Source organism: Dendrobates tinctorius, unplaced genomic scaffold (genome assembly GCF_039654945.1).
Source record: "Dendrobates tinctorius isolate UK_male_01 unplaced genomic scaffold, ASM3965494v1 ptg000216l, whole genome shotgun sequence".
Lineage (NCBI taxonomy): Eukaryota > Metazoa > Chordata > Amphibia > Anura > Dendrobatidae > Dendrobates > Dendrobates tinctorius.
The window spans coordinates 7,235,441-7,263,208 of record NW_027361883.1 but is presented as its reverse complement, the minus strand read 5'-3'; the positions used below and the strand labels follow the sequence as shown (position 1 = coordinate 7,263,208).

Genomic DNA, 27,768 nt, shown 5'->3' with positions numbered 1-27,768 from the left:
TATCCTCACCCATCCCTGTAGACTGTGAGCCCTCGCGGGCAGGGTCCCCTCTCCTTATGAACTTGTTTGTCCCTTGTCTTACACATGTTTATTATACTTGTCTATATTTCACCTTTTCACATGTAAAGCGCCATGGAATAAATGGCGCTATATAAATGCATAATAATAATAATAATAATCCGCGTACACTGGCTTTGGACGCCTACATTGCCAAACTGATCTCATTAGAAATGATGCCCTTCCGTTTGTTAGAAAGCGAAGCGTTCCGAGAGCTCATGGCCTACGCTGTCCCACGCTATGACCTACCCAGTCGGCACTTCTTTCTCGAAAAGCCATCCCTGCCCTCCACCGGCACGTGAAAGACCGCATTGACCATGCACAAAAACAATCAGTGAGTGGAAAGGTGCACCTCACAACAGATGCATGGAGCAGTAGGCATGGCCAGGTCCGTTAAATGTCCATCACTGCGCACTGGGTTGATGTGGTGGATGCAGGCTCCACAGGCTACAGCGGCGGTGGAACAGTGCTTCCTAGCCCATGGTATATGAAACAGTTGGCTTGTAAACAAAAAAGAAAGAATAAGGAGAATCTAATACCATATACAAATAGTATTTTATTGAATATATTCATAAATTATAAAAAAAAAATTCATTATTATTTATATAAAAATGTATTTTAATTAAAAATGTGAAGGACACAAGACAAAAGGTCCGACACAGTTACTATAATTACAGATCAGAAATACCCATACGGCATATATGGAATCCTTTGGCTAAACATGGGAGCAAGTAAAACAACAAGTAGAAAGAATAATGGCGAGACTATGGACCACAATTTGTTTTATGTTTTCACGGTGTTTTTCACTTTTTTGTTGTTTATTACTGTATTTGTCACTTTATGATATTGTATTGTTATTGTATACATTATGTATAATGATATATCATTTATGATTATTAATATTTACATTGTATTATTTTTATGATATTTTCAATTTTTATTATAATTGTTCACTTTATTTATATTTTTCTATATGCATGTGTTATATATATATAATAGTACATTTTTGATATTTATCTCCTTATTAGCTTAGAATTTGAATTATGAATGTGGTTGCATTGAGTGGTGCTTGAACTGGGATCACTTGGTGGTTCTGGTGTGTTTCTGACGATCCCCGGCGGTGTTCTTGCAGGCTGTGCTCTTGCAGGCTGTGCTATATGGGGAGACATAAAAGCCACTTTGTTATATGCCTGGGTTCCTATGAACATGTGCGGATGTCTGTGACGAGTATGGGCGGGAATGTTGCGTCTGGCGTCCGTGGTGTGGGGTGCGAGACTCAAGTTGCTATGAGGCGATCTGTGCACTCGCATTTCGAAACTGGAGGCCGGGGGGACGTCCTTTTTCGGCCCTGCGTGTGTCATTCAGATGCGCCACTGAGCATGTTCATGATGATGTGGGTATTTACAAGCTGACCTTTGTTTACGACATGTGAGGTTGCTATGGTAATAGTGTGGTCACGTGATTGTTCTATGACCTGGAACCTTATAGATCTTAACCTTATGTGACTCATCCATGTGCGCCGCTCGTTATACCGTGATTTGATACAGATGTATGGGGTATATATATATATATATATATATATATATATATATATATTTATGACTGAACACATAGACTTATGCACAGCCCCCTGAGGAAGCCCAAGCGAAACACGTGTTGGGGCTGCTTGGTGTGACCGGTTACACAGATACATTCGGGTGAGACCTTTTATACTATTTAGACTGTTCAAATAGATTGTGTGTGGATGCTAGTTTAGCATATGCTATACGTATATATATGTACTAGCTGAAGAGCCCGGTGCTGCCCGGGCATAGTAACTAACTGTGGTTAGTTATAGAAAATTATAATTATCCTCCATCCCATAGTCCCGTGCCCATATACCCATCATACATATCCACGATCCCATAGGCCCATGCCCATATACCCATCATACATATCCTCCATCCCATAGTCGAGTGCCCATATTCCCATCACACATCCTCCATCCCATTGTCCCATGCCCATATACCCATCATACATATTCTCCATCCCATAGTCCCATGCCCATATACCCTTCATACATATCCTCCATCCCATAGTCGGGTGCTCATATACCCATCACACATCCTTCATACCATAGTCCCATGCCCATATACCCATCATACATATCCTCCATCCCATAGCCCCGTGCCAATATACCCATCATACATATCCGCCATCCCATAGTCCCATGCCCATATACCCTTCATACATATCCTCCATCCCATAGTAGGGTGCTCATATACCCATCACACATCCTTCATACCATAGTCCCATGCCCATATACCCATCATACATATTCTCCATCCCATAGTCCCATGCCCATATACCCTTCATACATATCCTCCATCCCATAGTCGGGTGCCCATATACCCATCATACATATCCTCCATCCCATAGCCCCGTGCCAATATACCCATCATACATATCCGCCATCTCGTAGTCCCGTGCCCATATACCCGTCATACATATCCTCCATTCTATAGTCCAGTGCCCATATACCCATCACACATCCTCCATCCCATAGTCCCGTGCCCATATACCCTTCATGTATATCTTCCATCCCATAGTCCAGTGCCCATATACCCATCAAACATCCTCCATCCCATAGTCCCGTTCCCATATACCCATCATACATATCCTCCATCCCATAGTCCGGTGCCCATATACTCATCACACATCCTCCATTCCATAGTCAACCATTATGACATCATAATGAGCGGCGGCAGGGCTTGCAACCTTTGATGACATCAGCGTCGCCATGGCAACCATTGTGACACCATAATGAGGGGCGGGGCTTGATACGCCCACACTGCTTCCCCAGTATGCAAATAGGGGCATTGTGACATCACAATGAGGGGCGGGGCTTGATGCGCGCACACTTTTTCCCCCAGTATGTAGATAGGGGCAAAATTGTTTGGTGAATTGGAACGCGCGGGGTTAAAATTTCGCCTCACAACATAGCTTAGAACGCTCTCGGGGTCCAGACGTGTGACTGTGCCAAATTTTGTGGCTGTAGCTGCTACGGTGCGGATGCCTATACCGGACATACACACATACATACACACATACACACTTTGAGCTTTATACATTAGACTAGCTGAGTGGCCCGGCGCTGCCCGGGCATAGTAACTAACTACTGTGGTTAGTTGTAGCAAATAATAATTATCCTCCATCCCATAGTCCCACGCCCATATACCCATCACAGATCCTCCATCCCATAGTCCTATGCCCATATACCCATCACACATCCTCCATCCCATAGTCCCATGCCCATACACCCATCATACATATTCTCCATCCCATAGTCGAGTGCCCATATACCCATCATACATATCCGCCATCCCATAGTCGAGTGCCCATATACCCATCATACATATCCTCCATCCCATAATCCAGAGCCCATATACCCATCACACATCCTCCATCCCATAGTCCCATGCCCATACACTCATCATACATATTCTCCATCCCATAGTCGAGTGCCCATATACCCATCATACATATCCTCCATCCCATAGTCCAGTGCCCATATACCCATCACACATCCTCCATCCCATAGTCCCATGACCATACACCCATCATACATATTCGCCATCCCATAGTCGAGTGCCCATATACCCATCATACATATCCGCCATCCCATAGACCCGTGCCCATTTACCCATCATACATATCCTCCATCCCATAGTCCAGTGCCCATATACCCATCACACATCCTCCATCCCATAGTCCCATGCCCATACACCCATCATACATATTCTCTATCCCATAGTCGAGTGCCCATATACCCATCATACATATCCGCCATCCAATAGTCCAGTGCCCATATACCCATCACACATCCTCCATCCCATAGTCCCATGACCATACACCCATCATACATATTCGCCATCCCATAGTCGAGTGCCCATATACCCATCATACATATCCGCCATCCCATAGACCCGTGCCCATTTACCCATCATACATATCCTCCATCCCATAGTCCAGTGCCCATATACCCATCACACATCCTCCATCCCATAGTCCCATGCCCATATACCCATCATACATATTCTCCATCCCATAGTCCCATGCCCATATACCCATCATACATATTTGCCATCCCATAGTCGAGTGCCCATATACCCATCACACATCCTTCATCCCATAGTCCCGTGCCCATATACCCATCATACATCCTCCATCCCATAGTCCCGTGCCCATATACCCGTCATACATATCCTCCATCCCATAGTCCAGTGCCCATATACCCATCACACATCCTCCATCCCATAGTCAACCATTATGACATCATAATGAGCGGCGGCGGGGCTTGCGACCTATGATGACATCAGCGTCGCCATGGCAACCGTTGTGACATCATAATGAGGGGCGGGGCTTGATACGCACACTCTGCTTCCCCAGTATGCAAATAGGGACATTATGACATCACAATGAGGGGCGGGGCTTGACACGCACAGACTTTTTCCCCCAGTATGTAGATAGGGGCAAAATTGTTTGGTGAATTGGAATGCGCAGGGTTAAAATTTCACCTCACAACATAGCTTAGGATGCTCTTGGGGTCCAGACGTGTGACTGTGCCAAATTTTGTGGCTGTAGCTGCGACGGTGCGGATGCCTATCCCGGACATACACACACACACACACACATACATACACACTTTGAGCTTTATATATTAGATATCTAAAGTGGCACAAATGACTCTATATGTTTGGCACTATTGGTATATGTAGAGATATTGTGAGGTTGTCTCCCTGATCTGTAATTATAGTAACTGTGTCGGACCTTTTGTCTTGTGTCCTTCACATTTTTAATTAAAATAAATTTTTATATAAATAATAATGAGATTTTTTTTTTATAATTTATTAATATATTCAATAAAATACTATTTGTATATGGTGTTAGATGCTCCTTATTCTTTCTTTTTTGTTTACAAGTTTTATTGGAGTATGCCTTTAATTATTTTTATCATCTAGTTTTAACTCCTTTTTCTGGGATTTTTTTAATTGTAGGAAACAGTTGGCTGTAGGCGTTCGATCCTCCTCCTCCTCCAGAAGTGAAAGCTCATCGACAGAGCGCAGTCGCACGAGCACTCCATCCACATCTGTCAGTGTTGCACATGAGGTGTCCCACTATCGAACAGTTAGTGGTAAGCAGCAGCAGGTTGTTTTAAAAATGATGTATTTGGGTGACAGTAGACACAGCGCGGAGGTACTGGCCGACTACTTGCATGGACAAACTGAGTCATGGCTGGGCGGAATTTTGTGGCAACCATAGCCCTTTCAAAACTCACATACATACCTTGCCGGGCTCACACCTTGAACCTGGTGGTGCAGTGCTTCCTCAATAATTATCTGGAGTTAACAGGCTTGCTCCATAAGGTGCAAAGACTGTGCTTGCACGTCCGTCGCTCAAACGTCCACTCCAGTCCTATGCAGAAACTGCAGCGATTGCTCCACCTCCCCAAGCACCGACTAATTATAGACGTTGATACAAGATGGAACTCCACCATGCACATGGTTGAAAGGCTGTGAGAACAGAGGCAGGCCATAATGCATTTGTGGGAGGATACACGGGCAGGCAGTTTGAGGGCAGACATGGAATTGTCAGGTGTGCAGTGGTCAAAGCTGAAAGACCTCTGTTAAGTCCTTCAGTGTTTTGAGGAATGCACACGGCTTGTAAGTGCAGATGACGCCATCATAAGCAAGAGCATCCCACTTATGCGTCTGCTCATGCAAACTTTGACGCACATCAAGGATCAGGCGTCTGCAGCTGAGCAGCAACAGGAGGAGGATGAGGAGGGAAGCCTTGATGAGTCAGCCATTGTCTGGTCAGGGAACTGGCGTGGACGAGTTGGAGGAAGACGAGAAAGATGAGGAGGAGGATGAGGGGGATGATTATTTTTGGGAGGAGGATGCTTCTCAGGGGGCAAGAGAACATGTGGGCGTGCCAAGGTCAGGTACAGGGTTTGTGCGTGACTGGAGGTGTCATGATCCAGGACGGGGTTTTGCTTTGGCCCGTCCTGATCAGACTGGGGGTTAATTGTTCCACCTCTCTCTGGCAGAGGAAGGCTATTTAATGCTCACTGGACCTAGGTGCGGTGTCAGCTATACTCCTGCCCTCGGCTGAGTTAGCTGACCTTGTGAGTACGTGTGCCTTGTGCCTGATATCTTGCTTGTTTGGTTTTGATCCGGTTCTGTCCCTGTTACGAGTTCTGCCTGGCCCTCTTGTACTGCGCTACCTCTCTTGTATGACTCTCTGCTTGTGACCTGACTTCTCTCTGCTCGTCCCCTTGGTACCACGTCGCCCTCTTGTGTATGACCTTTGGCTTTGTCTGACTACCCATCTGTTTGTCCCTCCTCTGCCTCGTTTGCCCGTATTGTTGTGACCTCCGTTTTGCCTGACTCTGAGTTGTTCTATGGTGTCCTGTCATATCTGAAAGCAGGCCACTAAGCCCCGCCCCCTTGCAGTCACCTGACCATAGGTCCTGTGCCAGCTTGCTAATTTCAGTGTCCGCAGGTCCTGTGCCTCTTTACTTTCCGGCGCTGACTGGACCCTGAGACTAATAGTTTGAAGCACACATTGTCACTTCTGCTGCCCTGCTCCACAGGTATCTTTTAGCACTGTTTCTGTACTCAGGACACTCGCACTGGCTCTGTGAGCAAGTGTAGAGCAGTGTCTATGACAGGAGGGATGTGGATTTGCCAGAAATTGCTCCTCCACCCACCACTGGCAGTGCAGCATTTCCACCTGTAACATTGGCCCACATGTGTGACTATGCCTTGCGGAACCTAAAAAGGGACCCCCGCATTGCCAAAATTATGAGGGATGATGACTACTGGTTGGCCAGCATCCTCGATCCACGCTATAAAGGCAAATTACACAACATCATGCCACAGGAGAACCTAGAGCTAATATTGGCTAACAAACAAGCAACTCTGGTAAACAGGTGGTTTTAGGCATTCCCAGCACACAGCAGCGGAGCCTGTTCTCCCGCGAGCCATAGTGGGCAAAATGGAAGAGGTGTTTGTGGTGCACACAGCCTAACTGGCGTTGGAGACAGGGGTTTCATGACCATGTTGTGGTCTGATTTCTCAAGTCCCGCGCACACAACAGCTAATACAGAATCGATTGCAAGTGACAGGAGACAGCAGTTGTCAACTATGGTTACAAACTACTTCTCCCATATCGAGGTTCTCCCTCACAGGTCATTCCCCTTTGATTATTGGGCCTCAAAACTGGACACATGGCCTGAATTGGCACAATATGCCTTACAGGAGCTCGCTTGCCCTGCTGATAGTGTGCTATCTGAAAGAGTCTTCAGTGCTGCTGGATCAATCCTGACAGAAAAAAGGACCCATCTGTTGACCCAAAATGTTGATGATCTAACCTTCATTAAAATGAACCATGTATGGGTTTCAAAAGATTTTGTCCCACCCTCCCCTGATAACACATAGGTTGCCAGAAAAAAAGGCTCGCTTTTGTCCTCTTCCTCTGACTTCTCCAATTCCTCCATTTGCAGCAGCTGAAAGTCCAGCCTACACATATGCCATTTTTTAAACCACCTGAAATGGGCTGCCCCCCACCCTAGGCCCAGGGTCACCACCTGCCCCACCCGGGCAAGTGCTGTTGCCCTGAACAGGTGTGTGGCCCCACCCTTTGGAGGACGGGACTGGCGCAGGACCTCTCATAGTACAATAAAGTGTACCTGATGGTGGAGGGGCCCACTCGCCATCAGACACACTGGCGTACTATGAGGGGCCCTGTGCCAGTACCGGCACCCATGAGTGGTTCCCCCCTGCTTGCTCAGGGACACAGCACTTGCAATACTTACCTCTCCATGCTCCACGGCTGTGTAGTCTGGCCAGTTAAATCCGTCACAGGGACAGCCACTACAAATTTGGTGTACTGATCGATGATGGATAAGATGTAGCTAGGTCCTGTGCTGCTGGCCTCTACCTTGAGATTACCAATGGCTACCATTTGTAATGGACATCAACTCCCAATCAGATGCAGTGGTTCTTTATGATCACCTTTCACATTTTTCATAGTCACAGACGTGTGACATTCCTGCCACCATTTTTCAATGTCTCCTCTCATGGCAATCCAATAGAATCCCCTACGGCCTGTGGCTTGTGTTTTGCACTCCAAAGTGACCAGACAGATCATGATAGGCAGTGAGGACCATGTCTACAGCTCTCCGTGATCACAATTTGATGGAGACGAGTTACTGTGATGGGATCGACGCTACTGCGATGCAGCAACCCTTTCTTCACTAATTTGTGTTTTAGCTGCATCCACAGTTAAAGTTATTGAGGGCCAGCATCGCCTCTGCGGATTCTCCCAGGAGGTTTTCCCGTGATTACTAATTGAAAAACATCTAAAATCACTTGACTTTACGTCTGTACTTTTATCCATCTACCTTCCTCTAGCAGAGAGTCTGGACTGGCAGACTGACACTGAAATATAAACGAAGATTTCAAAGTACTCCAACACTGTATACTGGTGTGCGTTTCGAATACATTTCACTTTTTCTCATTTTTATATTCGGGTGTAATCCATACTGAGCCTGTGAGAGTTTGTGTTTTACTCTGCTAAAATATAAGGATATTTAAAATGACACAACACTGTATGTAGCTGAATGATTGTAAAACATTACCCTTTTTCAAGTTTTTATATTCTTGTGTAATCCATACTGAGCCTGTGAGAGGCTGTGTGCTACTCTTGAAATACCTTTATATATGTAGATCGCCAAATGACCCCAACACTGTATACAGCAGTACGCCTGGGATCCATTCCCCTTTTACTGCTTTTTATATTGTTGTGTAATCCATACCGGGCCTCAGAGCGTCTGTGTCTGCCTCCTGAAATAAATACGGATATTTTGAATGTTGAAACTATACTATATATACCTTGGATCTGGTGATACTGTAGCCTTTTTCAACTTTTTAGATTGTTGTCGAATCCATACTGGCCATGACAGCGTCTGTGTCTGCCTCCTCAAATATATACATAGCTTTATAATGTTGAAACTATACAATATATCCCTGTTATCTGGTGTTAAAATGAAATGCCACGCAGGGCCGGGGGTTACTCAGTACCGGGCCTTTTAGGCTCTTTTAAGGGGGAAGTGTGTCACCGTGGTGATTGGGACCCGGTCCGTGGCCCTGGGTGTCCAATAAAGAAGATGATAGTTCAGATGAGGGGGATGATGGTATGATAATTTGGAAAAGGGGGATCGTGACGCCACCCGTGGTACTTGGCTAGGGTAGCCGACGCAGCAATGCAGATCCTCTGGGCCGGTGTTAAAGCAGCCAAGATGATGAAGCTCACCACGGGCAGAGCTGTATCCCAGGGCAGTTGAGATGGTGTTTGTGAGCCATTGAAGGTAATGGTTAGTGTAGCGTGTGAGGCAGGCGAGTTGTAAAAGCCACCAAGGACACAGTTGGGTGCAGTTTTTAAGTTTTTCCTCTAAAGTTTTGTGCGCATGATGACACGATTGGTACTGTGTCATCCGAGGGAGGGGTCCATCAAACTTCAAGGTAGATCATGAACACATGTTCAAGACTCCTCCTTGTGTATCCTTTCTATGCCGTGTCTCTGCGCTAATCTTTCCCTTCCTTCCTGCTGTGCGCCTTCGCAAACAGTGTCCCAAGCCGGCAGCCACGGATCACATCGGGCGGTGTGGGTCAGGCTCCGGGATCCTTTATTCCAACTGCTGCCTTTTGAGTATTGAATGCGTCTGCGACTGAGGCACTTAAAGCTACCTCAGCCTCCGTCTTTCTAGCTGAGCCCTGTATTTCTCCACTACCTTCAGGAACCACCTTCCCCAACGAGGCCTGGTCCTTCCTTCTCCAGAAACGGGCTTCACAGGTGGCTTATTGCACTTCCCGTGCCCCAAGGACCCCTTCCTTTCAGTCTATGAGCTTGGACAAGATTCTTCTCTCTTCTCTGACCCTCAGCCCTCTCACAGCTATCCTGCTCTTACTCTGTCCTGTCACCGACTGACAACTCTCTTGAAAGATCCATTTACCTCAGACTAGCTCCACCCATCCATTGTCAGCTTGCTCTCTCTGATTGGATGCCCACAATCACTCCACTACCAAAGCTCCTCCCACTGTACCTACCTTCCATGCTAACCCCCATCACCCTTTCCTAGTCAGTTTGGGATGAGGCCATCCTCCCGCCGGGTACACCCAGAAAGCACTGACTAACTAGTGTGTGTTGAGTGCAGGGTTAGGAGTCCTAAGTGGTGATCCCTCCTTACCTGAGGGTGGGTTACCACACCTTTGGATGAGGTGCAGTACCTCTGTGGTGACCGTACCCTTTCTCAACTTTCGATATTGTTGTCGGATGCATACTGGGCCTGAGAGCGTCTGTGTTTGCCTCCTGAAATGTATACGGAGATTAAGTATGTTTAAACTATACTATATATACCTTATATCTAGTGATACTGTACCCTTTTGCAAATTTTTATATTATTGTCTAATCCATACTGAGCCTGTGACCATCTGTGTCTGACTTGTGAAATATATACAGAGATTTGCAATTATCCCTAAACTGTATAGAGCTGTCCACTTCTGAAACAGTACCATATATCTGCTGGTATTTTTAGTCCATTTTCACAAAAATTATTACATATGGTGGAAGAGGCGGCGGACATGGGTGTGGGGGGGCCAGCTGGTACTGATGGTGGTGGTGGTGCATCTGCTGGTATTGCCAAAAGCACAATAGCAGCTAATGCAGGAGGTGTTGAGCCTGCGTTATCAGCTGGCACAAGAAGGCCTTTAAGGCTCCCTTTTCTGGGAGTAGGTAAACTGCTTTTAAAGCCAGAGCATCAGGAACAGGTTTTGGCTTACATTGCCGAAACAGCCTCCAGCTCTATTGCATCCTGTTCTGATGTTATAAAAACTGCAAGCACAGAGTCGTCAGTGCAGGCTTCTGGTCAGGAACCACCCCTTTCCTTGTCACTTTCACCCACACTAAAAGTGAAGGATGCGGCAGCCCACATTTCAGATTACTCCATTGAGCTCTTTTCACAGGCCATGCCTGTGTTATCAAGTGAAATTCTAAATTCCCCAGTCCAACATGAATCGGAGATGGAGTGCACTGATGCACAGCCACTGCTAGATGATTCTGCTGGTACATTGACACACAGCATTCCCTTCCCCTCACACTCTACAGAGCCAGAATGTGACACTGATGAAATTCAGGTGCCCCTTCCTGCATACTATACCACCTTACACGGTGACACAGAGGAAGGTGCAGATGAAAGTGTCGGTTCTCTAAGCAGGTGGGGGGGTCCTACTCGTGGGCGACAGCAGTGGCACAGGGCCCCTCATAGTATGCAAAAGTGTCTCTGCCGGAGAGAGGGCCCACTCGCCGTCAGACATACCGTCATACTAGATAAATCCGATGAACATGACTGGAGGGAAAATTTAAGCAGATTTATACAATGTGGAGACAAAATCCCACACAACCTCCATGAATAGGGACAGTAAATGACCAACTGTAAGAATATAACCACAAGCAAAAGAAAATCCAGTCGTCAGGTCAAACTAGCAAAATAGGATCAATTTTATTAATGTATATTAAAAATTATACAGACAAAGGAGCATACAGTAGGGCTGGAAGATGGAACATAGCTGTTGCAACCACATGCAAGAAGGCCAGGGTGGGTCTGTCAGAGGCAGGTATGCATAATCATCATATTAGTAGAAGTATAACACATCACTCCTCAAAACATGCACAATGGCAGACATTTACAGGGCACCCAAACAGGTATACATGCCAAAGAAAAGCCTAACCATAGTCACACAATGAGCTATTAGTGCAAATAGCGCACCATTGTGATTAGACTTTATACAAATAACTGATAGGGAGTGAAGCAGCCTTGCCAGACAGCACCACCCGCCCCGACGCACGTTTCGGTGTGCCTTTATCAAGGGGCATAAGTTCCAAGTTGTATACATGGTCTTTAAATAGTACATACCCCGGATATGTCCATTACAGCAGCGTGGCCCCCCCGGTGACGTCACGTTCGCCGGATCGCGCTCATGCGGGCAGCTGAGAGTAGGAGCCACGTGGGGCCCCATGTGACCCAGAAGCCAGCGCACCGCCAAGCTGCGAAACGGCCGCCACAACGAGACCAGAGCGCAAGCGCGCTGCAATGGAATGCAGGATGCACCATAGCAAGTACTGGCAAAGTGTGGGCGATCATCAGGACACACCATATATGCACTATAAGCAGCATGGCCCACCAAGTAGCTGCATATAGTAACGGATATAAAATAGGAAAGTATGGCCGCATCTTACAGAGCACCATAGGGCGCAAGCGCAATACAATTAAAGCGAAAGTGCACCATAGTGAGTGCTGATAGAAAATGAACAGGTATCAAGTATGCACCATTTATAGACGGCCAGTACATAGCTACACAATATACCATTATAAGTAGATCTATCTCCAGTAAATCTAATATATAAAGCTCAAAGTATGTATATATGTATGTGTGTGTATGTCCGGGATAGGCATCCGCACCATCGCAGCTACAGCCACCAAATTTGGCACAGTCACACGTCTGGACCCCGAGAGCTTCCTAAGCTATGTTGTGAGGTGAAATTTTAACCCAGCGCGTTCCAAATCACTAAACAATTTTGCCCCTGTCTACATACTGGGGATAAAGTGTGTGCGTGTCAAGTCCCGCCCCTCATTATGATGTCATAATGCCCCTATCTACATAATGGGGAAACAGTGTTTGCGTATCAAGCCCCTCCCCTAATTATGATGTCACAATTGTTGTCATGGCGACGCTGATGTCATCAAGTCCCGCCCCTCATTATGATGTCATAATGCCCCTATCTACATAATGGGGAAACAGTGTTTGCGTATCAAGCCCCGCCCCTCATTATGATGTCACAATTGTTGTCATGGCGACGCTGATGTCATAAAGCCCCGCCGCTCATTATGATGTCATAATGGTTGACTATGGGATGGAGGATGTGTGATGGGTATATGGGCACGGAACTATGAGATGAAGGATGTGTGATGGGTATATGGGCACTCGACTATGGGATGGAGGATATGTATGACGGGTATATGGGCATGTGCCTATGGGACGGTGGATATGTATGATGGGTATATGGGCATGGGACTATGAGATGAAGGATGTATGATGGATATATGGGCATGTGCCTATGGGACGGTGGATATGTATGATGGGTATATGGGCACGGGACTATGGGATGGAGGATAATTATAATTTGTTATAACTAACCACAGTTAGCTACTATGCCCGGGCAGCGCCAGGCTCTTCAGCTAGTCTAATATATAAATATGGCCATATTATTAATGGCATCATAACGCAAAATGATGACAATATGTGCTCCCAACACAATATTAACCTATCAACTGGTGTAGTGTTGAACAGAAGAAAATTTATCACCACATATCATAAATACAATCCCCCATCATCCAAGGCCCACCAGGCATAAATAATGATATATACAGAAAACCCCCAACCAACTGTAAATGGTACAGCATCAATATACACACTAAGAAAATTACATATCATCTCACATAGGTCAAAGTAGTTCAACAATATAATCCAATTTATTAGGCAGTATATAAATATAAAAAAGTAAGTATGTATATCAAAACTGAGCCAGTAGTGTTCCAACCACAATCTAATATAATGGCCCAGAGGGGTTACAATCAATGTATACCAGTGTATACCACAAAATGTGCTTACATGTATGTATGTTAAAAGCACAAACATTACAAAACATACTAGAGGCCATGAATAGATACAGGCATAAATAACCCTGAAAAAACAGGGAATAGTAACATAAGTAGCAGACGCAGCGACGATTGCAGAATAAGCCAGGAAGTTGGTGGACACCCATGAAGATATCCGGGTACAATACACGGTAATCAATGGAAAACAAAACTATAAAACAAACAAACACATATTTAAAACCAAATAAAAGTCTTGGATGCGGACAAACAGCTAAACACAGTGAACCGAAAACTAGAGAAATGGCGAAAAGCTGAGGTTTTCATTCAGTCCCAATGGCTGAACAGTATGGAGAGTCCAAATCCATCTACTTTCTCATTGACCAAGGCATTTGGATAAATTACCACCCCTGATATTAATGTCCAAAACATCAATTCTCCGAACTCTTGGAAGAGTACTATTGCATTGCTGGAACTGTTTAAAATGTTTGGGGATAGTTTTGAGAGTGGTTGTCTCGTCGTGTCCGTTGGCCGCCTGGATACCCAAAACATGTTCTCTAATGCGGACTTTTAATTGTCTAGTTGTCACCCCAACATAAATTAGCCCACAAGGGCAGGTAGCAAAATAGATGACATACCTAGTGGTGCATGTAATCCGTTTTTTGATTTTATAATTCCTTGTACCACTAGAATTAAAAAAATCATTACACCTATCCACGTTAGGGCATTCAACACAATGGCCACAAGGAGTACAACCACCCCCCAGATGGAACAATATCCAAAAATGTCTGTGGCTGCAGGCTCACGTGATGACTCTTTGTAAGGACATCAGGTAGGTTCCTAGCCCGTCTAAACGTAATTAATGGACGTTTGGGCAGGAATTTCCCAATTATGGGGTCTACCTGTAAAATGGGCCACGCCTTAGTTAACGCGGATCTAACACGATCCGAGTATGGATGAAATCTACATTGATTCACTGTATCAGTTTCCATAACCCGCTTTCTATATAGCAGGAGATTGCATGTAGAATGCTTTGTCCTATGGTAGGCCTTCTTAATAATCCGCCTACTGTAACCACGCTCCAAAAACCGAAGTTTCAGTTCCTCCGCCCGCCGCTCAAAGTCCACATCAGAGGAACATAAATGTCACAAGCGGAGGAACTGCCCCACCAGTATAGAGGCAACCATGTGGCGCGGATGGCACGAAGTAGCGTGTAACAATGTATTGGTGGAAGTAGGCTTACGGAAAATGTCCGTACTCACATTGCCACACCGATCTTTAAAGATTGAAATGTCCAGAAAATTAATTCTAGTTTCGTCCCATTCACAGGTCAATGTAATATTCAGGTCACTGTTGTTGAGGCATTCAATGAATTGCGCAAGGTCGATGGCCGTGCCTTGCCAGACGAACAGGATGTTATCGATAAACCGCATCCAAAAAGGGACGTGGTCTATCGATAACACCCGGCCCGAAAGGAAGAGGTCCCTCTCCCACAGCCCCAGGAACAGATTAGCATAGGCAAAGGCCTCACCCATGGCTGTCCCCTAGAGCTGGGGGAAGAAGGACCCCTTAAACCCTTATACCTGTTTGGGTGCCCTGTAAATGTCTGCCATTGTGCCTGTTTTGAGGAGTGATGTGTTATACTTCTATTAATATGATGATTATGCATACCTGCCTCTGACAGACCCACCCTGGCCTTCTTGCATGTGGTTTCAACGGCTATGTTTCATCATTAATAAAATTGATCCTATTTTGCTAGTTTGACCTGACGACTGGATTTTCTTTTGCTTGTGGTTATATTCTTACAGTTGGTCATTTACTGTCCCTATTCATGGAGGTTGTGTGGGATTTTGTCTCCACTTTGTATAAATCTGCTTAAATTTTCCCTCCAGTCATGTTCATCGGATTCATCTTATATATATACTTTGCTGTGTTATGCGAAGGTTCTATTCCTGATGAAATGGACTACAGAGCCAAAGAGAAAGTATGGCTCAACCGATTGGATCAGATCCTCGGTGCTAGTGGGGCCGGTACACAGTGTGCTGATAGCTCTGAGTGTGACGATAAGCTGATGGCTGTAAAAAATTCAGTAATCAAATGTTCCAAGTTATGGTGGAACAAGATATTTTTGGAGAAGTATATCCTTAATAAAATGATTCCCAGGGACTTGAGGGTCCGTGTGACTCCCACCTTCCCAGTAGAGGATGATTTGTTTATCAAGAAATGGGAGGAGGCCTGCAATAGCTGCTCTTTTATTCTTATGCAGCTTTTGGTAAATTTGAATACTTCAAATATCAGTGAGTTAGATAAACTCATTGATGATATGCAAGCAAACTTGAGACCCGACTGTTCAAAAGAGAAATTACAACAATTCGATAATGACTTAAAGAAATCTCTTGATAGCCTTGTGAAGAAAATCCAGGAGAATCAATTCTCCAAATACAATAGAGATCTAAAGGACCATCAGAATAATAAAGTCTATATGTGGAGGAAAATCCACCCGAATCTACCCCGTACATCATCCAATACCTCACTTACATCAGTGAGTGGACAGTCGGATATGTCGGCTTCCTCGGGTACTCTACGTTTACGGGATCATTCCTACCATCCCTATAGGAGACAACATATTCATCAGTCTGGCCTGGATAAAAGGGATAATAGGGTAATTAACTTAAGTCATTATGTATTATCCCCCTCTGATATATCACTTTTGGGTAGGGGCTTTGCCTTTTCACCAACTCCGGAGTTTGACACATTTGCCACGGTTAAAGATCTAAACCTTTTTGCCAGGTCATTACTGTTGAAGAGGCATTTTTTCAATGATGATAATAATATGCTTTTCCCCACATAGGAGGAACAAAAAGCCTTGAGAGCCCTGGAGGAGTTGGCGGTGGAGCATGTCCATGAGGGAGGTAAGATACCTCCCTCTATGCGTCCACGAAGTTCACCCCCCCGGCTACATGTGCAAATGTTGATCTTTTTGTCCAGGTGGTGACCCAGGAACTTACCCAGATCCCTAGATTTTCAAAGGAGGACAACCTGACTAAAGAAGAACGTGCTAGATTGAGGCACTTCCAGGGTCCTCCTGATGTGGTACTGAAGCCGGCTGACAAAGGTGGTAATGTCGTGCTGTGGCCCACTAAGCTCTATGAAAAGGAAGCTTATCGTCAGTTGAATAATAACGTATGCTATAAAAAATTGACGTATAATCCCTTGAGTGCTTATTCTAATCAATTAGAAAACATCATAAAGAGGGCCACACAGGACGACATTATCACCAAGGAACTGGCTTCGGCACTAATAGTAAGTGAGCCTACTGTGGCCACTTTGTATTTACTACCAAAAATTCATAAGGATCTGAGGGCGCGACCTGGTCATCCTATTGTGTCAGGGAGGGGTAACTTCTTGGAGCATGTCAACCATTGGATCGACTTCCACCTGCAGCCCCTTGTTACGGCTCTTCCTTCATATTTAAAGGATACAGGGGAACTTTTGCGCAAGGTCGATGGCCTATGTCTTGAGGGTGAATCTCTGCTAGTTTCAGCAGATGTGAAGTCCCTTTATACGAACATCAAACATAAAGATGGTATTGCTGCAGTTCAATTATTTCTGCAAACTTCTAATTTATCCATTGGTTTGAGGGGACTCCTAGTGGAACTGCTGAAGTTCACCCTCACACACAATTTCTTTGTGTTTAAGGGGTCCTTCTTCCTCCAGCTCCAGGGGACAGCCATGGGCACGGCCTTTGCGCTGGCCAATGCTAGTCTATTCCTGGGGCTGTGGGAGAGGGATCTCTTCCTTTCGGCCTGGGTGCTGTCGATAGACCGCATCCAAAAAGGGACATGGTCTATCGATGACATCCTGTTCGCCTGGCAAGGCACGGCCATCGACCTTGCACAATTCATTGAATGCCTCAACAACAGTGACCTGAATATCACATTGACCTGTGAATGGGACAAAACTAGAATTAATTTTCTGGACGTTTCAATCTTTAAAGATCGGAGTGGCAATGTGAATACGGACATTTTCCGTAAGCCTACTTCCACCAATACATTGTTACACGCTTCTTTGTGGCATCCGCGCCATATGGTTGCCTCACCGATGGGGCAGTTCCTCCGCTTGCAACGTTTATGTTCCTCTGATGTGGACTTTGAGCGGCGGGCGGAGGAACTGAAACTTCGGTTTTTGGAGCGTGGTTACAGTAGGCGGATTATTAAGATGGCCTACCATTGGGCGAAGCATTCTACATGCAATACCTGCTATATAGAAAGCGGGTTATGGAAACTGATACAGTGAATCAATGTATATTCATTACTACTTTTCATCTATACTCGGATCGTGTTAGATCCGCGTTAACTAAGGCGTGGCCCATTTTACAGGTAGACCCCATAATTGGGAAATTCCTGCCCAAACGTCAATTAAGTTTAGACGGGCTAGGAACCTACGTGATCTCCTTACAAAGAGTCATCACGTGGGCCTGCAGCCACAGACATTTTTGGATATTGTTCCATCTGGGGGTGGTTGTACTCCTTGTGGCCATTGTGTTGCCTGCCCTAACGTGGATAGGTGTAATGATTTTTTTTAATTCTAGTGGTACAAGGAATTATAAAATCAAAAAACGGATTACATGCACCACTAGGTATGTCATCTATTTTGCTACCTGCCCTTGTGGGCTAATTTATGTTGGGATGACAACTAGACAATTAAAAGTCCGCATTAGAGAACATGTTTTGGGTATCCAGGTGGCCAACGGACACGACGAGACAACCACTCTCAAAACTATCCCCAAACATTTTAAACCGTTCCACCAATGCAATAGTACTCTTCCAAGAGTTCGGAGAATTGATGTTTTGGACATTAATATCAGGGGTGGTAATTTATCCAAATGCCTTGGTCAATGAGAAAGTAGATAGATTTGGACTCTCCATACTGTTCAGCCATTGGGATTGAATGAAAACCTCAGCTTTTCGCCATTTCTCTAGTTATCGGTCCACTGTGTTTAGCTGTTTGTCCGCATCCAAGACTTTTATTTGGTTTTAATTATGTGTTTGTTTGTTTTATAGATTTGTTTTCCATTGATTACGGTGTATTGTACCCGGATACAGTCATATGTTAAAGTTTGGGCACCCCTATTAATGTTAACCTTTTTCCTTTATAATAATTTTGTTTTTTGCAACAGCTATTTCAGTTTCATATATCTAATAACTGATGGACTCAGTTATATTTCTGGATTCAAATGAGGTTTATTGCAGAAAATATGCAATCTGCATTTAAACAAAATTTGACCAGTGCAAAAGTATGGGCACCCTTATCATTTTCTTGATTTGAACACTCCTAACTACTTTTTACTGACTTCCTGAAGCACTAAATTGGTTTTGTAACCTCATTGAGCTTTGAACTTCATAGCCAGGTGTATCAAATCATGAGAAAAGGTATTTAAGGTGGCCACTTGCAAGTAGTTCTCCTATTTGATTCTCCTATGAAGAGTGGCATCATGGGCTCCTCAAAACAACTCTCAAATGATCTGAAAACAAAGATTATTCAACATAGCTTTTCAGGGGAAGGATACAAAAAGTTGTCTCAGAGATTTAACCTGTCAGTTTCCACTGTGAGGAACATAATAAGAAAATGGAAGAACACAGGTACAGTTCTTGTTAAGCCCAGAAGTGGCAGGCCAAGAAAAATATCAGAAAGGCAGAGAAGAAGAATGGTGAGAACAGTCAAGGACAATCCACAGACCACCTCCAAAGACCGGCAGCATCATCTTGCTGCAGATGGTGTCACTGTGCATCGGTCAACAATACAGCGCACTTTGCACCAGGAGAAGCTGTATGGGAGAGTGATGCGAAAGAAGCCGTTTCTGCAAGCACGCCACAAACAGAGTCGCCTGAGGTCTGCAAAAGCACATTTGGACAAGCCAGTTACATTTTGGAAGAAGAAAGATTGAGTTGTTTGGTCATACAAAAAGGCGTTATGCATGGAGGCTAAAAAACACAGCATTCCAAGAAAAACACTTGCTACCCACAGTAAAATTTGGCGGAGGTTCCATCATGCTTTCTGGCTGTGTGGCCAATGCCGGCACCGGGAATCTTGCTAAAGTTGAGGGTCGCATGGATTCAACTCAGTATCAGCAGATTCTTGACAATAATGTGCAAGAATCAGTAACGAAGTTGAAGTTACGCAGGGGATGGATATTTTAGCAAGACAATGATCCAAAACACCGCTCCAAATCTACTCAGGCATTCATGCAGAGGAACAATTACAATGTTCTGGAATGGCCATCCCAGTCCCCAGACCTGAATATCATTGAACATCTGTGGGATGATTTGAAGCGGGCTGTCCATGGTCGGTGACCATCAAACTTAACTGAACTGGAATTGTTTTGTAAACAGGAATGGTCACAAATACTTTCATCCAGGAACTCATTAATAGCTACAGGAAGCGACTAGAGGCTGTTATTTTTGCAAAAGGAGGATCTACGAAATATTAATGTCACTTTTATGTTGAGGTGCCCATACTTTTGCACAGGTCAAGTTTTGTTAAAATGCAGATGGCACTTTTTCTGTTAGTACAATAAACCTCATTTGAATCCAGAAATATAACTGAGTCCATCAGTTATTAGATACATGAAACTGAAATAGTTGTTGCAAAAACCAAAATTGTTATAAAGAAAAAAGGTTAACATTAATAGGGGTGCCCAAACTTTTACATATGACTGTATCTTCATGGGTGTCCACCAACTTCCTGGCTTATTCTGCAATCGTCGCTGCGTCTGCTACTTATGTTACTATTCCCTGTTTTTTCAGGGTTATTTATGCCTGTATCTATTCATGGCCTCTAGTATGTTTTGTAGTGTTTGTGCTTTCGACATACATACATGTATGCACTTTTTGTGGTATACACTGGTATACATTGATTGTAACCCCTCTGGGCCATTATATTAGACTAGATTATGGCCCGATGCTATCGCATCGGGAGGATGCGATAACATCACACCTCTTGCCATGTTAACACACACACTCCTCAACACACGCTCCTCTCACCTTTCACCATCTCCACTCACTCTTTCACTCCACATACGACCCCTTCTCTCACTCCGTCTCTCATACTCACGCCGTCATCGCCGCTGCTCCACGATCCCTGACATCTTCTTCCGCCGGCGCCATCCTGGATCCAGACATTGTCCACGCCGGCGACATGTTCTTGCGGCGACGCCATCTTGAGTATCGTGAAATCCCGCGATAGTCAAGATAGCGTCGCCGGAAGAACATGTCGCCGGCGTGGACGACGATGACGGTGTGAGTATGAGAAACAGAGTGAGAGAAAGGAACGTATGTGGAGTGAAAGAGTGAGTGGACGTGAGTGAAGGTGAAAGGTGAGAGGAGTGTGTGTTGAGGCGGTGTGGTGTGTTGAGGGTTAACATGTGCGTGTGTGTGGTGACGTCACCGGTTACAACTGGACGGAAGTTGTTACAACCGGAAGCTGCTTAGGGCATTTATTATTATAGATGATGAGGAAGAAGCCGTCTGTTGTTGGCGGTGATGGCGTGTAGAGGCTTCTTCAGCCAATGTAATAGATTTAGAGTTAGGGGATTTGTGTGTGAGACGACGGCGTTTATAAGCCTTAATCTTGTCAAGTCGATGCTGTTTTTCCTCAGGAGTCTCATTAGCACGGCGTTGTTTTTGTCATAGTGCTAAAGCTGCTTTCCTTTCACTGGCATTGGCATACTGTGCATCGGTATTGAATGGTGGTATTGATAGGGCAGAAACAGATTGCTGATTAGTTATGTCAGTGAACGGCATATGGGATGAAGTGTAGCAGTAAATTGTTCCACATGCTGATGTGGAAGCATCCTGTTGTGAGTCTAATAATAATGATGAGGAAGAGGCCGTCTGATGTCGGCGGTGACGGCATGCAGAGGCTTCTTCAGCCAATCTTATGGATTTAGAGTTAAGGGATGCGTGTGTGAGGCGACGGCGTTTATAAGCCTTAATCTTCTCAAGGCGATGGTGTTTTTCCTCAGGAGTCTCATTAGCACGGCGTTGTTTTTGTCGTAGTGCTAAAGCTGCTTTCCTTTCACTGGCATTGGCATACTTTTTGTTATGACTCATGTTGGCACAGGTAAAGGAGTCTATTTGGCAGTTATCTGGCAGTGAAGAAGGCATCCTGGAGTATTGTAGAGTAAACAGATACTAATTGACCCTGTAATTGCCCAGCAGTAGTTATGAAGTGGTAGTGGCAAATTGGCCCTGTAGTTAGACACCGGCAGAGGAGCAAGGCAGCAGTAGTTATGGCGGTAGAGGCAAATTGGCCCTGTAATTAGACACCGGCAGAGGAGCAAGGCAGCAGTAGTTATGGCGGTAGAGGCAAATTGGCCCTGTAATTAGACACAGGCAGTGAACAGTCAGAGGAGCAAGGCAGCAGTACTTATGGCGGTAGAGGCAAATTGGCCCTGTAATTAGACACCGGCAGAGGAGCAAGGCAGCAGTAGTTATGGCGGTATAGGCAAATTGGCCCTGTAATTAGACACCAGCAGAGGAGCAATGCAGCAGTAGTTATGGCGGTAGAGGCAAATTGATCCTGTAATTAGACACCAGCAGAGGAGCAAGGCAGCAGTAGTTATGGTGGTAGAGGCAAATTGGCCCTGTAATTAGACACCAGCAGAGGAGCAATGCAGCAGTAGTTATGGTGGTAGAGGCAAATTGATCCTGTAATTAGACACCGGCAGAGGAGCAAGGCAGCAGTAGTTATGGCGGTAGAGGCAAATTAGCCCTGTAATTACACACCGGCAGAGGAGCAAGGCAGCAGTAGTTATGGCAGTAGAGGCAAACTGATCCTGTAATTAGACACCGGCAGAGGTGCAATGCAGCAGTACTTATGGCGGTAGAGGCAAATTGGCCCTGTAATTAGACACCAGCAGAGGAGCAATGCAGCCGTAGTTATGGCGGTAGAGGCAAATTGATCCTGTAATTAGACACCGGCAGAGGAGCAAGGCAGCAGTAGTTATGGCGGTAGAGGCAAATTAGCCCTGTAATTAGACACCGGCAGAGGAGCAATGCAGCAGTAGTTATGGCGGTATTGGCAAATTGGCCCTGTAATTAGACACCAGCAGAGGAGCAATGCAGCAGTAGTTATGGCGGTAGAGGCAAATTGATCCTGTAATTAGACACCGGCAGAGGAGCAATGCAGCAGTAGTTATGGCGGTAGAGGCAAATTGGCCCTGTAATTAGACACCAGCAGAGGAGCAATGCAGCAGTAGTTATGGCGGTAGAGGCAAATTGGCCCTGTAATTAGACACCAGCAGAGGAGCAATGCAGCAGTAGTTATGGCGGTAGAGGCAAATTGATCCTGTAATTAGACACCGGCAGAGGAGCAAGGCAGCAGTAGTTATGGTGGTAGAGGCAAATTGATCCTGTAATTAGACACCAGCAGAGGAGCAATGCAGCAGTAGTTATGGCGGTAGAGGCAAATTGATCCTGTAATTAGACACCAGCAGAGGAGCAAGGCAGCAGTAGTTATGGCGGTATTGGCAAATTGGCCCTGTAATTAGACACCAGCAGAGGAGCAATGCAGCAGTAGTTATGGCGGTAGAGGCAAATTGATCCTGTAATTAGACACCGGCAGAGGAGCAAGGCAGCAGTAGTTATGGCGGTAGAGGCAAATTAGCCCTGTAATTAGACACCGGCAGAGGAGCAAGGCAGCAGTAGTTATGGCGGTATAGGCAAATTGGCCCTGTAATTAGACACCGGCAGAGGAGCAAGGCAGCAGTAGTTATGGCGGTAGAGGCAAATTAGCCCTGTAATTAGACACCGGCAGTAAACAGGCATAGGACCAAGGCAGCAGTAGTTATGGTGGTACAGGCAATGCCAAGCGTCCGCACAGCAAGTCGGCGTGAGGTAAATGACGCAATTTCACGAATGCAAGATGGCGTCGGCGAAATCTCGCGAGATTTCGCCGACGTCGTTAAGGCTGTGTGCACATGCTGCGGATTAGGTGCGGATTCATCCGCGCGGATTTTGTAAAATCCGCAGGTGAAACCGCAGGTCAAAAGACCTGCGGTTTTACCTGCGGATTGCTCTGTGGTTTTGCCCTGCGGTTTTTCATCTCCTCAATAGAGGAGATGGCAAACCGCAGGAGAATCCGCAGAAAGAATTGACATGTCAATTCTTTCTGCGGATTGAAAACCGCAGATAATCCGCGCGGAAAATTCCGCACCGTCTGCACTGCGGTTTTTGATTCCCATAGGGAATCATGGTACTGTACACCGCAGCAAAAACTGCTGCGGGTCTGCAGCGGCCAAATCCGCTGCGGCACCGCAGCAAAATCCGCAGCGTGTGCACACAGCCTCACACCTCTTGCCATGTTAACCCTCAACACACCACACTGCCTCAACACACACTCCTCTCACCTTTCACCTCCACTCATGTCCACTCACTCTTTCACTCCACATACGTTCCTTTCTCTCACTCTGTTTCTCATACTCACACCGTCATCGTCGCTGCCCCGACATCTTCCTCCGCCGCCGCGATCCAGGATCCAGACGTTCTCCAGGCCGCCGACATGTTCTTGCGGGACGCCATCTTGGATTTCGTGAAGTCCCGCGATATTCAAGATGGCGTCGCCGCAACAACATGTCGCTGGCATGGGCGACATCGGGATCCAAAATAGCGTCGGCGTAATCTCGCGAGATTTCGCCGACGCCATCTTTTTGGATCCCGATGTCGGCGGCCTGGAGAACGTCTGGATCCTGGATCGCGGCGGCGGAGGAAGATGTCGGGGCAGCGACGATGACGGTGTGAGTATGAGAAACGGAGTGAGAGAAAGGAACGTATGTGGAGTGAAAGAGTGGGTGGACATGAGTGAAGGTGAGAGGAGTGTGTGTTGAGGCGGTGTGGTGTGTTGAGGGTTAACGTGCGTGTGTGTGCGGTGACGTCACCGGTTACAACTGGACGGAAGTTGTTACAACCGGAAGCTGGTTAGGGCATTTATTATTATAGATTGTGGTTGGAACACTACTGGCTCAGTTTTGATATACATACTTACTTTTTTATATTTATATACTGCCTAATAAATTGGATTATATTGTTGAACTACTTTGACCTATGTGAGATGATATGTAATTTTCTTACTGTGTATATTGATGCTGTACCATTTACAGTTGGTTGGGGGGTTTTCTGTATATATCATTATATATGCCTGGTGGGCCTTGGATGATGGGGGATTGTATTTATGATATGTGGTGATAAATTTTCTTCTGTTCAACACTACACCAGTTGATAGGTTAATATTGTGTTGGGAGCACATATTGTCGTCATTTTGCGTTATGATGCCCTTTATATTATGGCCGTATTTATATTCATATTTACTGGAGATAGCTACACAATATACCATTATAAGTAGATCTATGTACTGGCCGTCTATAAATGGTGCATACTTGATACCTGTTCATTTTCTATCAGCACTCACTGGTGCGCTTTCGCTTTAATTGTATTGCGCTTGCGCCCTATGGTGCTATGTAAGATGCGACCATACTTTCCTATTTTATATCCGTTACTGTATGCAGCTACTTGGTGGGCCATGCTGCTTATAGTGCATATATGGTGTGTCCTGATGATTGCCCACACTTTGCCAGTACTTGTTATGGTGCGTCCTGCATTCCATTGCAACGCGCTTGCGCTCTGGTCTCGTTGTGGCGGCCGTTTCGCAGCTTGGCGGTGCGCTGGCATCCGGGTCACGTGGGGCCCCACTTAGCTCCGACTCTCAGCTGCCCGCGTGAGCGTGATCCGGCGGAAGTGACGTCATCGGGGGGCCGCGCTGCTGCAATGGACATATCCGGGATATACACTTTAAAGACCATGTATATAACTTGGACCTTATACCCTTGATAAAGGCATACCCTATCAGGTATTTGTATAAAGTCTAATCACAATGGTGCACTATTTGTGCTATGAGCTCATTGTGTGACTATGGTTAGGCTTTTCTTTGGCACGTATACCTGTTTGGGTGCCCTGTAAATGTCTGCCATTGTGCATATTTTGAGGAGTGATGTGTTATACTTCTATTAATATGATGATTATGCATACCTGCCTCTGACAGACCCACCCTGGGCTTCTTGCATGTGGTTACAACAGCTATGTTCCATTTTCCAGCCCTACTGTATGCTCCTTTGTCTGTACAATTTTTAATATACGAGGGGCGATCCAAAAGTAATGATAATCAATAATAAACACAATGAATATTGTCAAAAAAATTTTTTATTTTTCTACATAGTCTCCTAACAAGTCTATACATTTAGTCCACCTCTTTTCTAAACTTAGAATTCCCTTCGAAAAAAATTCTTGATCTTGACCCTCAAAAAACTCCCCAACAGCAGTTATCACGTCGCTATTGTTGTCAAATTTCTTGCCCCGAAGGTGTTCCTTGAGCCGAGGAAAGTGAAAGAAATCACTGGGGGGCTAGATCTGGCGAATAGGGGGGGTGTTCCACCAGTTCAAAGCCTGCTTCTTGAATGGTAGCCATGGCAACTGCAGCTTTGTGAGCCGGTGCGTTATCTTGGTGAAACAGCACTCCAGCTCGCAGTTTGCCGCGCCTTTTCTCCTTGATAGCCTCCCGCAATCTTCTTATTTGTTCTGCGTAGTAGGAGCCCGTAATAGTGGCTCCCTTCTCCAAATAGTCCACCATAATAATTCCTTCAGCGTCCCAAAAAAGGACGCCATAACCTTCCCTGCTGAGCTTGACACTTTGAATTTCTTCGGCGTCGGTTTGTCGGCTCGTTTCCATGTCATCGATTGTTGTTTAGTTTCGGGATCAAAGTGGTGGATCCAGGTCTCATCCATGGTCAAAAAACGTGACAAAAAATTCTCCTTGTCTGCTTGGAACTTTTCGAGATTTGCTATTGAAATGTCAACTCGTTTCTTCTTTTGCTCGACGGTTAACATTTATGGCACCCAACGCGCGGAGACCTTTCTCATATGCAATTCTTTTGCAAGAATTCTTTGAATACTGCCATATGAGATCCCTGTGACCTCAGCTACATGCCTGATAGTCACTCTTTGATCTGCCAACACAACTTCTTCAACTTTTTTCACGTTTTCTTCATTGAGGGACGTGGATGGGCGTCCTTCGCGATGTTCATCTTCCGTCGATGTTCTTCCCAGCTTAAATTCCTTGGCCCAACGTGCAACTGTGGAATATGGAGGAGAAGAGTCCCCCAATGTTTCCACCAAGTCGCTGTGTATGTCTTTGGTAGACATTTTTTTCAAGCAGAGGTATTTGATGACAGCTCTGAGCTCGTTTTTATCCATTTTGATGTTCACTCCTTGGAAGTTCATATTCAAATGAATGTAGCTCCCGGGAATTGTGGCCTATTTAAGTGATTTTTTTTTCCTGGACTAGTGGGTACCTAAGAGAGAAGAAAACATTTTATTTTAATTTCTGTGTGCAATAGAAATAACCGATTATCATTACTTTTGGATCGCCCCTCGTAAATTAATAAAATTGATCCTATTTTGCTAGTTTGACCTGACGACTGGATTTTCTTTGCTTGTGATACCGTCATACTAGGAGGACCAACATATACTGTACCACTATGTGGAGCTCATCATATACTGTATGGAACATTATATTGGACCAATTATTCTGTATGGAGAAATAGATGGGGCTCATTATTCTGTATGGCGCACAATGTGGTGGCCATAATACTGTATGGAGTAATATACTGTCCGTTTTTTGAGCTATTGTAGAATTTAAAATAGATATCAAATATGATCTTGCACCCTCACACCACTGTCAATGAGCATAGAACAATATTCTCTGCATATGTTATCATATTATGGGACCTGCAATTGATGTCTGTCTCTTTGCTTTCTTTTAGGAAAGATAGAATTCACGCACCAGGCATAATTAGCACTCTGCACTTTACGGTTGGCACCTTGATAATGGAAGGCCATGATATC

At 45.3% G+C, this 27,768-nt stretch overlaps 1 long non-coding RNA gene across 1 annotated transcript; it reads left to right on the top strand.

Moving 5' to 3' along the window:
* The first annotated feature begins 1,643 nt into the window (after window positions 1-1,643).
* LOC141058886 (uncharacterized) lies at window positions 1,644-27,768 on the top strand. The gene is made up of 3 exons (XR_012222345.1): window positions 1,644-1,754; window positions 5,094-5,230; window positions 27,687-27,768. It is a non-coding gene; the product is annotated as an uncharacterized lncRNA (long non-coding RNA).